Below are 16,619 nucleotides of genomic sequence, written 5' to 3' on the forward strand. Positions count from 1 at the left end.
ACGTAGTGTAACGCATACAGTATGGCTACACGGCATCGTCTGCGTATCATGGTACAATCTCGTGTAAGAGAAGCTGTCTCTTGTATGAGAATGGACCAAGATATGCAAATGATGCGGTCTAGTCTCTGTATACGTTGATACTACACTACTGGCAATTAAAATTGCTACACCACGAAGATGACGTGCTACAGACGCGAAATTTAACCGACAGGAAGAAGATGCTGTGATATGCAAATGATTAGCTTTTCAGAGCATTCACGCCAGGTTAGCACCGGTGGCGACACCTATAACGTGCTGACATGACGAAAGTTTCCAACCGATTTCTCATACACAAACAGCAGTTGACCGGCGTTGCCTGGTAAACGTTGTTGTGATGCCTCCTGTAAGGAGGAGAAATGCGTACCATCACGGTTCCGACTTTGATAAAGGTCGGATTGTAGCTTATCACGATTGTGGTTTATCGTATCGCGACATTGCTGCTCGCGTTGGTCGAGATCCAATGACTGTTAGCAGAGTATGGAGTCGGAGGGTTCAGGAGGGTAATACGGAACGCCGTGCTGGATCCCAACAGCCTCGTATCTCTAGCAGTCGAGATGACAAGCATCTTATCCGCATGGCTGTAACGGATCGTGCAGCCACGTCTCGATCACTGAGTCAACAGATGGGGACGTTTGCAAGACAACACACATCTGCACGAACAGTTCGACGACGTTTGCAGCAGCACGGACTATCAGCTCGGAGACCATGGCTGCGGTTACCCTTGACGCTGCATCACAGAAAGGAGCGCCTGCGATGGTGTACTCAACGACGAACCTGGGTGCACGAATGGCAAAACGTCAATTTTTCGAATGAATCCAGGTTCTGTTTAGAGCATCGTCATCGCCATACTGGCGTATCACCCGGCGTGATGGTATGGGGTGCCAATGATTACACGTTTCGGTCACCTCTTGTTCGCATTGACGGCACTTTGAACAGTGGACGTTACATTTCACATGTGTTACGACCCGTGGCTCTACTCTTCATTCGATCCCTGCCAAACCCTACATTTCAGCAGGATAACGCACAACCGCGTTTTGCAGGTCCTGTACGGGCCTTTCTGGATACAGAAAATGTTCGACTGCTGCCCTGGCCAGCACATTCTCCAGATCTCTCACCAATTGAAAACGTCCGTTCAGTGGTGGCCGGGCAACTGGCTCGCCACAATACGCCAGTCACTACTCTTGATGAACTGTGGTATCGTGTTGAAGCTGCTTGGGCAGCTGTAACCTGTACACGCCATCCAAGCTCTGTTTGACTCAATACCCAGGTGTATCAAGGCCGTTATTACGGCCAGAGGTGGTTGTTCTGGGTACTGATTTCTCAGGATGTATGCACCCAAATTGCGTGGTAATGTAATGACACCTCAGTTCTAGTATAATATATTAGTCCAATGAATACCCGTTTATCACCTGCATTTCTTCTTGGTGTAGCAATTTTAATGGCCAGTAGTGTATGTCTTTGTCACAACTGTACAGACCACCACAACAACCAGTTGTCAGATTCAGTGTTGCATACTGTTCGCGAGTCTTCGCGATTACTGGTCCGCAGTCTCGCCTCTTCACCTCCTCCCTCGGCAGTGAGGCTCCGACGCAACGCCCTCGTGTTTTATTTATCGCCGACACGCGTCGAGTTCGCACGGAGTGACGTCCTTTCGCAGGACTGAATTCTGAGGCACCCCGCAGCCGACTGCAGAAGGCAGTCTAGAATATTCAAGGCTCGACGCTGTGCGTAATTCGAAGCAGTCTGCACACGGGCTCTGCAGGAGAAGCAGACACGGAAGTTGGCCGGTTGTCACTGTTAGTTGCTTACAGCAGCCGGTGGACTCTGTTTAATTAGGGCGACACTCAAGCCGGCTGGAAAGGGCGTTCCCGTAATGAGACGCACAGGCGCTGCTGGAGTGGTTTTAATAAAAGGATCCGTCCACCATATGACCTGGTTCCCGGAACTGCGGCTCGCACACGTTACGACTGGCACAAAGAGAGGAAGATGTCCGTGCAACTGAATACTGTTCACGAGCACCGCAGGGTATTTAGCCTCTGTGCAAACTAATAACCTGTGTTTGTAGGTGGACTCTTCGCGGCTATCGTTAATACGATCATCTGCTTAATTCATAGTCTTCTCCCGGAATGAGAAAACTGTCAGAAATTTGTACGGCCCCGGATTATTGATGTATTCATTACAACGAACACCTTCGTATATTTTATTTTTAATATTAATTTTATTTCAATGCCTATGTAACAATACGGACTTCCTCTTCAGAAAAAAGTCAGAGTGTAAAGAACGTTTGTAGACAGCTTCCTTAACAAAGAAATGGTATGGCTCTGAGCACTATAGGACTTAACATCTGTGGTCATCAGTCCCCTAGAACTTAGAACTACTTAAACCTAACTAACCTAAGGACATCATACACATCCATGCCCGAGGCAGGATTCGAACCTGCGACCGTAGCGGTCACGCGGTTCCAGACTGAAGCGCCTAGAACCGCACGGCCACACCGGCCGGCTTCCTTATCACTGCTGAACACTATCTCGGACCTGATCTCTGGTACCATAATGAGAGAGATAGTGCCCTGAAATGGCGACAGCCCTTAATAACCGCTGAAAATTTGAACAGCTCCCTTTCTTCTTCTTCTTCTTCAGAGAGGCGCCTCGCCCTGATAAACACCTCCCTTGTGTCGGATGGCGGCTACGCAGCATGAGAAACCTCTAAAGAATGAGTGCAGTATCTACACGCCTAATATAAATTTAAGCGTTAGGAAATCTTAACTCTGAATGTTTGTATGTAATTTAGCCTTGTACGAAACTGTATCTTGGCCGATACGCAGTTCAGACAGAAACGAAGAGAAACTTTCGAAACGCTTTGCTACAGACGAATGAAAATTTAGACGAGTAGGTCGAATAACTATCCAACGGCCTTATCGCAGTGGTAACACCGGTTCCCGTCAGATCGCCGAAGTTAAGTGTTGTTGGGCTTGGCTAGCACGTGGAGTCCGCAGCTCGTGGTCGTGCGGTAGCGTTCTCGCTTCCTGCGCCCGGGTTCCCGGGTTCGACTCCCGGCGGGGTCAGGGATTTTCTCTGCCTCGTGATGACTGGGTGTTGTGTGATGTCCTTAGGTTAGTTAGGTTTAAGTGGTTCTAAGTTCTAGGGGACTGATGACCATAGATGTTAAGTCCCATAGTGCTCAGAGCCATTTGAACCATTTTTTTAGCACGTGGATGGGTGACCGTCCAGGCCTGCATAGTGCTGGGGTCCACTCAGCCCTTGTGAGGCCAATTGAGGAGCTACTTGACAGTGAAGCAGCGGCCCCGCTCACGAAAATTCACAATTGTTGTTAGGAAATAAAACACCTACAGCAGTCCTTATGATGTCATTCATTGTATGGCTGACAGTTTCGGTGCTTCACTGCACGATATTGAGGCCTTAGCTGATACTGACGGGGTTGAAGTTGATAGCTGAACTTTGGAGAGACAAGATCACAGTTACAAGTAGTCTACGTAAATCATTTATGTTGGGATGGTGTCGACCCATTCAGCATTAGCTAAGGCCTGAAGATGGTGCACTGAAGCACCGAAACTGCTAGCCATATAATAAATGACTTCATAAGGACGGCTGTAGGTGTTTTATTTTCTTAGATAAGTGAATAGCTGAAGTCCCCCACACTTCCAATCACAAGGAAGGACGTGTAAAATCTGACATCGGCCGGTACAGCGGTGTGCTGATCACATGCCGCTCCATATCCGCATCCAGTGACGCCTATCGGCTGAAGATAATGCGGAGGTCGGTCGGTACGGCTGAACCTTTCGAAGCCTATTCGCACGGAGATTAGCTTTTAGACCGAGTAACTAATGAGAAAGTATTGCTTCTAATTGGGGAAAAAAGAAATGTACGCCACAACTTGACTATGAAAGGGATCGCTTGAAAGGACATGTCGTGTGGCGTAACTGACTAGTCAACTTTGTAGTGGAGAGAAGTGCAACGTGGAGGGGTTGGGGGGGGGGGGGGGAGGGGAGGCTAAAAATTATAGACGGAGACCAAGGAATGGATACAGTGAGCAGGTTCAAATGGATGTAGCTATTCGCATATGAAATGGCTTTCACGGGCTTAACTAACGTGGAGAGCTGAATCAGACAGGTCAATGACTGAAGACCACAGCATCAGCATATTCTAGCAGGTGGACATAACTGCTACCTTTGTTCAGCAGTTGACAGGAATCTGTTTTTCTGCGTTGGAGGCTTACTGATCAGTAGTCACTCTCAGTTCATAAAAGTCCGGAATGGATCTTGTTACTAGTCGACAATGTGGAACAGTGTATAACGCCTTTCGGGAATCAAGGACGACGGAATCTATCTTTTTCTCTGCTTATACCATTTACAGATATCATTACTTTCGAGACCATTTCTCGTGGAGAATACCGCCGTTCTCCATAAAATATTTTAAAATTTAATTAAAAAGTGTCTTTACCGCAATAAAATATATTTTGGTATTGTTAACTGATCTCTGTCAAAATGTAACCATCTTCAGACCATGTTACACCCCGATGGCAGGCGGTGGCGGTGGAAGGAACAGGTATAGTGGATCCACGAACGTCCAACGGGAATTGCAGTTGGCGTTTGGGGATCCAAGATATATGTACATGTACATCTACATCTACATCTATACTCCGCGAAGCTCTGTGAAGTGTAAATCTTAGGGTACGTCTCACTGTACCACTTGCTAGGGCTTTTCCCCGTTCCATTCAGGTATGGAAGAATGATCGTTTAAATGCCTCTGGGCGTGGTGTAATTAATCTAGTCTTGCCCTCACACTCCATATGGAAGGATAAGTAAGGGTTTTAAAGGCAGTTCTTGAGACTTTGTTAGTAGGCTTTCTCGGAATACATGAAATGTATTCGCAGTTGCGAATACGAGCAACCAACAGCTGTATGTGGGAATGACAACAGCGAAAACTTTCACCGGACGGGGACTCAAACCCGGACTTCCCGCTTGACATAAGCGGTCGCTTTAACCACCGCTTTATGCGTCACGACTCACGGCCGGGTCCAAACTTCCATATGTCGTCGTTCCTGCGTCACAACCTATACTCGTATAAACATTATGTAATTCCCGTACAGGGCAGCACACTTTAATTGAAAATCTCTGCCTGATATGAGCAGATAAATGTGATAATGAAGTACCTGTGTTGTTAAGAAGAACGATGAAAATTTAGAAATTTGTGGTCTCTGCCTGATATGAGTAGATAAATGTGATAATGAAGTACCTGTGTTGTTAAGAAGAACGATGAAAATTTAGAAATTTGTGGTAAGTTCGTATGGGACCAAACTGCTGAGGTCATCGGCCCCTAGGCTTATAAACTACTTAATCTGACTTACGCTAAGGACATCACACATACCCATGCCCGAGGGAGCACTCGAACCTCTGACGGGGGAAGCCACGAGAACCGTGGCAAGGTGCCTCAGATCGCGCGGCTACACGGGCGGCGAAGTATGATGAATTGTTCCTTTGGACATGTATGCATTTGTTCATAATGTGTGTACGAGTACAGGTTGTGACGCAGGAACGACGACACTTAGAGGTCTGGATCTGCCGTGAATCGTGCACGAATAGCCAAAGCAGTTCATTCAATTTTCATTGTCATCTTTGACTTGTACAGCTGAAGTTTGTCCGTATTCGCAACTGAGAATACATTTAATGTATTTCGTAATCACTGTAGTCACCGCATCTTCTTAACAACACAGACACTGCAACATCGAATTTCTCGGAATAGTTTCCGTGTATCTTCAAGAGTTTGCCAGTTCAGTTCTTTTAAGATATCAGTGACACTCTCTCGTGCGTCAGTCAAACATGTGACCAGCCGTGCTGTCCTTCTGTATACACGTTCTATATCCTCTCTTAGTCTTATTGGTATGGGCCCTATACACTTGAGCAGTATTCTAGAATGAGTCGCAAGTGTGATTTGTAGGCAATCTCCTTTGTAGACTAATTGCACTTCCTAGTATTCTAACCTGCTTGATACCTGCTCACTGAAATTATATTCAAAGAGTACTTTTTTTTTGTCGTTTGGTGAATAGAGCCAGTTTACGCTTTTAAACATCTAAAGCAGGTAGCCAGTCATTGCACAACCTTGAAATCTTCCCGGGGTATGACTGAATATTTATACAGTTTCGTTCAGACCATTTCCTTGTAGATAACTGCATCATATGCGAGAAGTATGAGGGTATTATTAATATTGTCTGCAATATTCTTAATATACGCCATGTACAGTAAGGGAGCCAACACGGTTCCCTAGGATGCACCCGAATTTAGTTCTACATCTCTCGATAACTTTCCACCTAGGAGAATATGCTGAGACCTCGCTACCAAGAAATCCTCAGTTCAGTCACGAGCTCGCCTGATACGTCCTATGGCCGTACATTCGATAACACCTACTCCGTTCGCTGCCACCGCCTGCCGTCATGGTGTAATACGGCCTGAAACCGATTACCAGTGTCGATAAATATTTTACTGCAGTCAAAACTGTTTTTAGTTCAATTTCAAGTAACTTGTGTTTCACTTGAGTGATTTTCTTATCCGTGGTGACTTTTTGACAGAAGCCTTCTTCCCTCACGGAACGAAAGATGGATGGCAGAAATGGTGGTCATTAATTCGTTGCGTTCCCGCCTCTAGTCTTTCTGTAAACATGAGTGACCTCCATCCTTCTCGAGTCCCGCAGGACGATTCGCTACTCGAGAGGTTCTCGCTAAATATGGCCAAGGAAGGGAGTTAATTCCGCAAAGTATTCAATGTAAAACCGGACTGCATTTCACAGGTTAAACATAGAACAATGTAAACAGCATTACGATTGCCATTATTTGTCGAAAACGTTTAAATGTGTTGCTGACCAAGTTCCGTGGGATGTACTGTGTATGAATCTTCCGCAGTAAAAGCTGCACTAAAACTCGTTTAAATATACAATAACCCACCACACCCGAAGACAAGCGTTGTAACGCCCTCCCCCCCCCCCCCCCCCCCCCAGTAATCAATTTGCTTCACGAGCTCGCTACGGTCGCAGGTTCGAATCCTACTTCGGGCATGGATGTGTGTGATGTCCTTAGGTTAGTTAGGTTTAAGTAATTCTAAGTTCTAGGGGACTGATGATCTCAGAAGTCAAGTCCCATAGTACTCAGAGACATTTGAACCATTTTTTTTTCCACGAACTATGCGGACGGTCTACGTTGCACGAATGTTCAGCAACCGGATTGGAAACTACACTGACCGAAAAAAAAGATCGCAACGCTAAGAAATTAGTAACGTAGTACAATGAAATGTCGGGTATACATTTGTCTAGGTAGCATATCTAAGTGATTAACTTCGCAAGAACACAGGTTAATGTAATCGTGAGATAAGTTAGTGCAAATGTGAAATGCTAGTACATTAATAACAGCTGTAACCGCCAGACTGTTGAAAGCAAGCATGCAAGCGTGCATGCATTGTTATTGTACAGCTGCAAGATGCCAGTTTCTGTGATGAAGTTCCTTGCTTATTGCACTTGGTCGGCCGAAACAGGGACGGTCAATGCTGTTTGCGGATGACACTGGAGTTGTCGTCTGATAATGTACAATATGTGTTTTCTTGGAGACAGATCTCGTGGTCGGGCAGGCCAAGGAACTTGTCGTGAGTCTATGTAGAGCATGTTGGGTTAAAACAGCGGTATGTAGTCGAGCGTTATCCTGTTGGAAAACCCCCTCGAAGACTGTTCATGAATGGCAGCGCGACAAGTCGTGTCACAAAATTTACGTACAAGTTTGCAGTCAGGGTGCGTGAGATAACCACGCCCAGACCATAGCTCCAAGTGTAGGTCCAGTGTGTCTAGCACACAGGCGGTTTGATTGCAGGCCCTAAATTGGGCTCCTCCTAATCAACACGGCCGTCACTGGCACCGAGACAGAACCAGCTTTCATCAGAAAATACAACAATACAACAATGAGCTCTCGCTTGACGCCACTGAATTTCAAATGGCTGTGGTTTGCGTCCGACTAGGAGCTGTCCTTGAAGTAACCGATTTGTAACAGTTCGTTATGTTACAGTGGTGCCAACTGCTGCTCAAATTGCTGCTGCAAATGCAGTTCGATGCGACCGAGCTGTACACAGTACTCGTTGGTCTTTCCTCCCGGTAGTGCCAAGTCGTCATCCGGAGCCCGGTCTTCTTGCGACCGTACATTCTCGTGACCGCTACATTCCTGCCAATTCTTTACGCAGTATTACAGAAGGAACATCCAGCTTCTCGTAGCCCTGTTACAGGACTTCGTTGAAACTCAGTGAAGTGTTGGTAATGGCATCTTCAAAGCCACAAAGGCATTCTTGTCTAACATCAACTCACCACGTCCAGTCTCGAAGGTAACTAACGTTCACAACGGTTACCGAGTGCACTTAATACAAACGCGTATTGCGTCCTCATACCGGTGCTGCTAACGCCACTCTTATGCGACTGGCGCGAAATTTGATCAAGTATTCCAAGGAAACAAGAACAAAGGTTTTCTGCATTGCTATCTGCTAACGAAAAAAGTTTCGGAACTTTTTGATGTACTCACGTTGGAGCGTAATACTTTCCTTTTAATGACACTGTGGAAGATAGTCCTTAGCGTCGTCGTCTGTGGAGTTGGACGAGCTTCAATAATGACTGATCACAGAACGAGGTGTAACTATGTTCTTTTGTTTTTGGAAATAGTTCCCAATCCGGTTGCAAAACATTCGCACCATGCAGACCGTCTGGATAATGTAAATTATGTGTGTCATTTGGAAGCCAGATCTGGAAGCTGAAGAGATCTGTAGAGATTGAGTAAGAGTCCCTAACCGTTCTTTCCACCAAACTGTCGTTTTCTAAAGTTGTGTCCCTGCGCAGAAGACAGCTCATCGGTCATGTGATTTTCATCGGTAGAGGCTGCTATGCCGTCATCTGGAACCTGTGATTGTGCTCTTTAAGGGATGCCACATGCCCAGGCTAGTCTCTGTATCTACAGAGGGCAAGATCTGTAGTACTGATAATGATGGTAGGCGACACTTCTCGTATTGTGTTTTCTTATTATTTAAATAATCACACATTTTACACTGTATTTTACAACACTGGACATAGCTTTCTTAATTGTATGGTATCTTTTCTATACAATTCCGATATAGAGTACAACGTGTCCATTCCTCCTTAACGACCGAAACATAGTTCCACGTCCATCCCTATAGAACGCCCGAACGAGTCTGAATAGAGCAGCGGAAGTACTCCATCTCCCAGGCGCGCCAAAGTGACCCGAAGGTGTCCGAAGCAGTTCGGCTGCAATATCGTTACTCTTATGTTTCTCAAAACTAGTGAAATTTGATAAACAAGAACGGTAGCACGTAGGGTTACCGTGAGAGATTGTCATACTGAAAACTGGGTTAAATCCAGTAAAAAGTATATAAATAATTAACAATATAAGTTAGGAGTTTTGGCGCCTAACATCCAAATGTGCCGACCAATCAGAAGCAAGTTCAGTACAATTTTCGGACTCTCCCACTGTACTGGTACCTACTGTACCATCTGTCGCTTGTACCTCACCCCACTTTTGTACCACTTTCTAGTTCACGTGTATCAAGCTGTATCAAGGCGTGCTTCTAGCAAGATAAAATGCTAGCGACCACAGGCAGGAATATCACAGTACTTCGTGAAACAAAAATTTATTTTGGAAGGGAATTATAATACGTATCTTCGGATGTGATAGGATATTAGTACATTTAAATGAGTTTTAGAGCAGCTTTTACTGTAGTGCGATTGGTACACAGTACATCCCACGACACTTTGTCACCAACACTTTTAAACATTTTCGGCAGATAATGGCACTCATAGTGGTGGTTATTTAGTTCTATGATAAACGTATGAATTGCAGTCCGATTAAATATTGAATACGTTTGGGAATTAGCTCCCTTCCTCGGTCACAGGCTAACGGAAAAAGAAACCGCAGCGCCAACAAGGAGTTGTGCGGCATAGAAGATGGTAGGAATGTCTCTACATCTGAAAGAGGATGTCTATTCAAATGACGCCGGCCGAGAGAGAACTGCCACACGGCCTTAAGACAATGCTCGATACAAGCTACCTTCCAATCATCAACGAGAGTTTGCCTATCAATCACTCACCTGCGTGACACAGGCAACAGACAGCCGATACGTTAACGTCTGCCAATCAGCTACTAGCTACCAGTGTAACACAGTCATCCCTCCAAAACAGCCTCTTCAAATTGTCCAATGATAACTCAGATATGTGACGTCGGTAGTTATCAGATAACCGAAATTTACAGTGTTTAAACGAAGCCATTCACCAATAAAGCGCCCGCCGATGTGGCCGAGCAGTTCTAGGCGCTTCAGTCTGGAACCGCGCTACTGCTACGGTCGCAGGTTCGAATCCTGCCTCGGGCATGGATGTGTGTGATGTCCTTAGGTTAAGTGGTTTAAGTAGTTGTAAGTTCTAGGGGACTGATGACCTCAGAAGTTAAGTCACATAGTGCTCAGAGCCATTTGAACCAATAAAGCGCCGGCCGGTGTGGACGAGCGGTTCTAGGCCTTTCAGTCTGGAACCGCGCGACCTCTACGGCCGCAAGTTCGAATCCTGCCTCGGGCATGGATGTATGTGATGTCCTTAGGTTAGTTAGGTTTAAGTAGTTCTATGTTCTAGGAGACTGGTAACCTCACATGTTAAGTCCCATAGTGCTCAGAGTCATTTGAACCATTTGAGCCAATAAAGCAGTGAAACACCTTGAAGAGAACCGTAGCAACTCGGCCGAAACGTCGGCAATTTAGCTGTTTTAGTAGCTATAGTGAAGCGGCCCAATACGCAAAATTATTTTATCCAAAGCCGATGTCGTCTTGATGATGATGGTGGTGGTGATGATGATTGGTTTGTGGGGCGCTCAACTGAGCGGTCATCAGCGCCAGTACGAAGTTCCAATTTTTGACACAATGGCTAGCACACTGGACTCGCATTTGGGATGACGACGGTTCAATCCCGTGTCCGGCCATCCTGATTTAGGTTTTCCTTGATTTCCCTAAATAGCTCCAGGCAAATGCCGGGCTGGTTCCTTTGAAAGAACACGGCCGACTTCCTTCCCCATCCTTCCCTAATCCGATGAGAGCGATGACCTCCCTGTCTGGTCTCCTTCCCCAAAACAACCCAACCCAACTAATTTTTGAACTGTCCAAATTTTACTCAATCCAATCCAGCCACTGTCACAGGTGATGATGATGATGCTGCTGCTGCTGCTGATGATAATGATGAAATGACGCGGAAAACACAAAAACCCAGTCCCCGAGCGGAGAAGATTCCCAATCCGGCCGGGAATCAAACCCGGGACGCCGTGATCCAGAGGCAGCAACGCTTAGCCACTAGACCAAGAGCTGCGGGCTCTACGCCGCCTTGAAATTATTCACAGTGCGATGCACTTCCCTTAGACGCCATTGTACTTGTTTAGTGTAATGTTGCCGAAACGGCCACAGGAGGCCAAGAGCAGTAACGTTACGGTAGGGCAGTACCAGTCTGAGAACCAGTAGACATTTATCTGCCGACAACTTTTCCCACGAATAAACGATGACTAACTGAAACCCTCAGCTGCCGACAGGTGTTGTTGATATACCTCGATGTGGACAGCTGAAAATTTGTGCCCCGACCGGGACACGAACCCGGGATCTCCTGCTTACATGGCAGACGCTCTATCTATCTGCGGCACCGAGGACACAGATGAATAGATCGACTGCAGGGACTTATCCCTTGCACGCTTCCCGTGACACTCACATTATCAACTGTCCACAGTTCTACATATGTAATGTACCTAATAGACATTTGCCCATTCACTCATTACTCGCGCACGCTTTGGCGATTCCCGTAAGAGTTTGGGCAACCTGTGCGCATTCGCACAGACGAAGGGCAATGGATGGGTAGCTGCAGTCGCACTATTCATCTGTGTCCTCGGTGGCTCAGATGGATTCAGCGCCTGCCATGTAAGCAGGAGATCCCGGGTTCGAGTCCTGGTTGGGGCACACATTTTCCGTTGTCCACATCGAGGTATATCAACAACACCTGTCGGCAGCTGAGGGTTTCAGTTAGTCATCATTTATTCCAGGGAAAAGCTGCACGGTCATCAACAGTACTCTGTTCTTTCGAGAGCAGTTACTGTCTTCATACATAACTTTTCCAATGTTTATCTGTTTGCTCTCGTGTCGAGAGTGGTTCGTGTCGATCTGTGTGGTCGCTGCTGGCTGATTAAAAACGAGAGCCGCTAATGAGGGGGCCGTGTTTGTAGCGACATTGGCGGTCTGCGGTCGCCGCCGCGGCGCTCAGCACACGGGGGCCGCGCCGCAGCTACCAGTGCCAATATTGACACCGCCGCCGCTGTCGCTGCAGCCGCCGCCGCCGAACTCCCGCAAATACGCCGCCTGAAGCTCTGTCAGGCACCACACTCACACCAGCCCCTGCTCAGTCCGCACGTCTTGTGTCGGTACCACGCGTGTTGCTTCTATTATTAACTAGCTTAGCGCCTGCTGCTTCGCTAGTAATTATGCGCGCTAATTAAGGCAATAGAAGCATGCTGTTTTCCGAATGTAATTATGACCGAAAAGCGATTCTAGCAGCTGGACTCCAAGGTTTTTGTTAATTTTGCCTTTTGTGTCCTAGTGGTGATATGCGTACAGGAACTTTCATCTCCTAACACATACACTACTGGCCATTAAAATTGCTACACCGAGAAGAAATGCAGATGATAAACGGGTATTCATTGGACAAATATGTTATACTACAACTGACATGTGATTACATTTTCACCTGGCTGCACGATCCGTTACAGCCATGCGGATAAATGCCTCTCATCTCGACAGCTAGTGATACGAGGCCGTTGGGATCCAGCACGGAGTTCCGTATTACCCTCCTGAACCCATCGATTCCATATTCTGCTAAAAGTCATTGGATCTCGACCAAGCGAGCAGCAATGTCGCGATACGATAAACCGCAATCGCGATAGGCTACAATCCGACCTTTATCAAAGTCGGAAACGTGATGGTACGCATTTCTCCTCCTTACACGAGGCATCACAACAACGTTTCACCAGGCAACGCCGGTCAACTGCTGTTTGTGTATGAGAAATCGGTTGGAAACTTTCCCCATGTCAGCACGTTGTAGGTGTCACCACCGGCGCCAACCTTGTGTGAATGTTCTGAAAAAGCTTCCTGTCGGTTAAATTTCGCGCTTGTAGCACGACATCTTCGTGGTGTAGCAATTTTAATTGCCAGTAGTGTATATGTACTTATGTAACTAATAAGTGAAATACCAGTTTTCATAGATTTTCAGGTAGCTTTAAAGTCTTTTTAATGTAGCGGAATATTTCTTAAGGATATCCATCCCCTGTTTCACCCCCTAAGGGAATGAATTTCCAAAACAGTGAAACATATTTTCTTATTTCTAACATTGAAGCTAAATACAAATTTTCATAGTTTTAGTTTTGAAAATTTTTTTCATAATTGAAATAAGTTCATAAAACCTTCCATCTCCTGTTGCACTCCATTATGGCGTTGACTTTCCAAAAACAATGAAACACATATTTTTTTGTACTGAAACGAGAAGTCAAATACCAGTTTTCGCCATGTACCTTTGAAAATGCTTCTGTAGTTCTTCAATATTGATTTATTTTGAAAAAAATTTCGCCCAACATTTTATCTTCTTAATTCTTGAATTTCCAAAAACGCTTAAACACGTAGGTTTTTAATTTCTGACTGAGAAACCAAATACCAATTTTCGTACTTCTAGCGTCAAGATTGCCGTAATAGCGACATATTTTGAAAAAGCTTTTCATCCCTACTTCATTACTTTAGAAGTGGTATTTAGAATGGTCCCTTATTAAACGACGCCTACCGAATAAGATCAACATACTCTCCAAATTTCAAGTTTCTGTCCTTAGGAGTTAGGGCTGGGCGATGATGAGACTGTCAGTCAATCAGTACATTGCATTTTATATATATATATATATATATATATATATATATATATATATATATATATACAGGGCTATTACAAATGATCGAAGCGATTTCATAAATTCACTGTAGCTCCATTCATTGACATATGGTCACGACACACTACAGATACGTAGAAAAACTCATAAAGTTTTGTTCGGCTGAAGCCGCACTTCAGGTCTCTGCCGCCAGAGCGCTCGAGAGCGCAGTGAGACAAAATGGCGACAGGAGCCGAGAAAGCGTATGTCGTGCTTGAAATGCACTCACATCAGTCAGTCATAACAGTGCAACGACACTTCAGGACGAAGTTCAACATAGATCCACCAACTGCTAACTCCATTCGGCGATGGTATGCGCAGTTTAAAGCTTCTGGATGCCTCTGTAAGGGGAAATCAACGGGTCGGCCTGCAGTGAGTGAAGAAACGGTTGAACGCGTGCGGGCAAGTTTCACGCGTAGCCCGCGGAAGTCGACGAATAAAGCAAGCAGGGAGCTAAACATACCGCAGCCAACGGTTTGGAAAATCTTACGGAAAAGGCTAAAGCAGAAGCCTTACCGTTTACAACTGCTACAAGCCCTGACACCCGATGACAAAGTCAAACGCTTTGAATTTTCGTCGCGGTTGCAACAGCTCATGGAAGAGGATGCTTTCAGTGCGAAACTTGTTTTCAGTGATGAAGCAACATTTTTTTTTAATGGTGAAGTGAACACACACAATGTGCGAATCTGGGTAGTAGATAATCCTCACGCATTCGTGCAGCAAATTCGCAATTCACCAAAAGTTAACGTGTTTTGTGCAATCTCACGGTTTAAAGTTTACGGCCCCTTTTTCTTCAGGACACATGTATCTGGACATGCTGGAAAATTGGCTCATGCCACAACTGGAGACCGACAGCGCCGACTTCATCTTTCAACAGGATGGTGCTCCACCGCACTTCCATCATGATGTTCGGCATTTCTTAAACAGGAGATTGGAAAACCGATGGATCGGTCGTGGTGGAGATCATGATCAGCAATTCATGTCATGGCCTCCACGCTCTCCCGACTTAACCCCATGCGATTTCTTTCTGTGGGGTTATGTGAAAGATTCAGTGTTTAAACCTCCTCTACCAAGAAACGTGCCAGAACTGCGAGCTTGCATCAACGATGCTTTCGAACTCATTGATGGGGACACGCTGCGCCGAGTGTGGGAGGAACTTGATTATCGGCTTGATGTCTGCCGAATCACTAAAGGGGCCCATATCGAACATTTGTGAATGCCTAAAAAAACTTTTTGAGTTTTTGTATGTGTGTGCAAAGCATTGTGAAAATATCTCAAATAATAAAGTTATTGTAGAGCTGTGAAATCGCTTCAATCATTTTTTTTTTTTTTTTTTAAAAAAAAAAAATATTCTTTATTATCTAAATCATTATAATGATACAAGTTTGACCCACTACCTTACTACATTAGTGGGTCCTATTAGTGATACATTTTTTATTACATTTTTGCAGCTTAGTGTACTTATTAATGGGAGCTACAGTTAACATTAATAACAATGGGCATCTAATCTACTTGTGTTGCTTATACTAATTCCTATTATTAATCTAATTTATATATATTTACTGCAGCGTTACATGCGTGCCAGTGAAGATATAAACCTACTTTTACTGCCCTGCTCTTCGAGCTAACCCCGAAGAGCATGCCCCTGGCACTGGGCGGGCCTCGATGTTTATTCGCTGCAGTCCCTATCTTAATTTCCTATATCTAATTCCTACAAACTACTCTATCCTACGTCATGTCCGGTATGTGTGTGTCGCAATCGGTTGTTGTTCCCTACTCCCCCTAGTCCTGCACGTGGCGGTTCCCAACTTAGAGGTAGTCGGCCAGTCCACGCACAGGCGGTATGGGAGCAGGGCTCTTGGACTCAGTTGGTGGTTATTGTCGCTCATTTTTTAACGTATTTCTCCTAAGTAGTCGATTAATACTTTGCGTGATATCTCGTTTGCCAGGGTGTTCAGGGTCTGAAACGTTTCTTCTCGTCTAAGTAATTGGTATGTGTCTCGGTTGGGTAGTCTGTCTCGTAGTCCGTTGGCGATATCATTGAAGAGGGGACACTCATAGACCACGTGCTCAGGCGTGCCCTCCGGATCGCCACAGTCACACGCTGGTGTCGCCCTTTTCCCAAATCGACATAAATATGTCGGGTAGGGTCCATGGCCAGTGAGAAAGTGGATCAACCCTCGCGTGGGCTCAAAGTACTTCAGGCCAAGTCGCTCCCTCACCTCGGGTAGGAACTGGAAAGTTCTTCGTCCAGTCTCTTCTGCTTCCCAAAACTCCTGCCAGAGCTCTTCCCCTTTTGTCCTTATCTCTCTTTTGTCCCTTAATCTGATACCCATGATCTCAGCAATTTTCTCATTATTTCCCCTCTTGGCCCAATACCAAGCCGCCTGTTCTCTAATCTTTATATCCAGGGGACAGAGCCCCATTATTATTAATAGGGCTCCCCCTGGAGATGTTCTATAGGCCCCTACGGATCTTAATATCATGCTTCTTTGAACCCTTCTCACTGCCATGGCGGGCACCACCCTCGTGAGCCTGTGCGCCCA

Source organism: Schistocerca americana, chromosome 4 (assembly GCF_021461395.2).
Source record: "Schistocerca americana isolate TAMUIC-IGC-003095 chromosome 4, iqSchAmer2.1, whole genome shotgun sequence".
Taxonomy (NCBI): domain Eukaryota; kingdom Metazoa; phylum Arthropoda; class Insecta; order Orthoptera; family Acrididae; genus Schistocerca; species Schistocerca americana.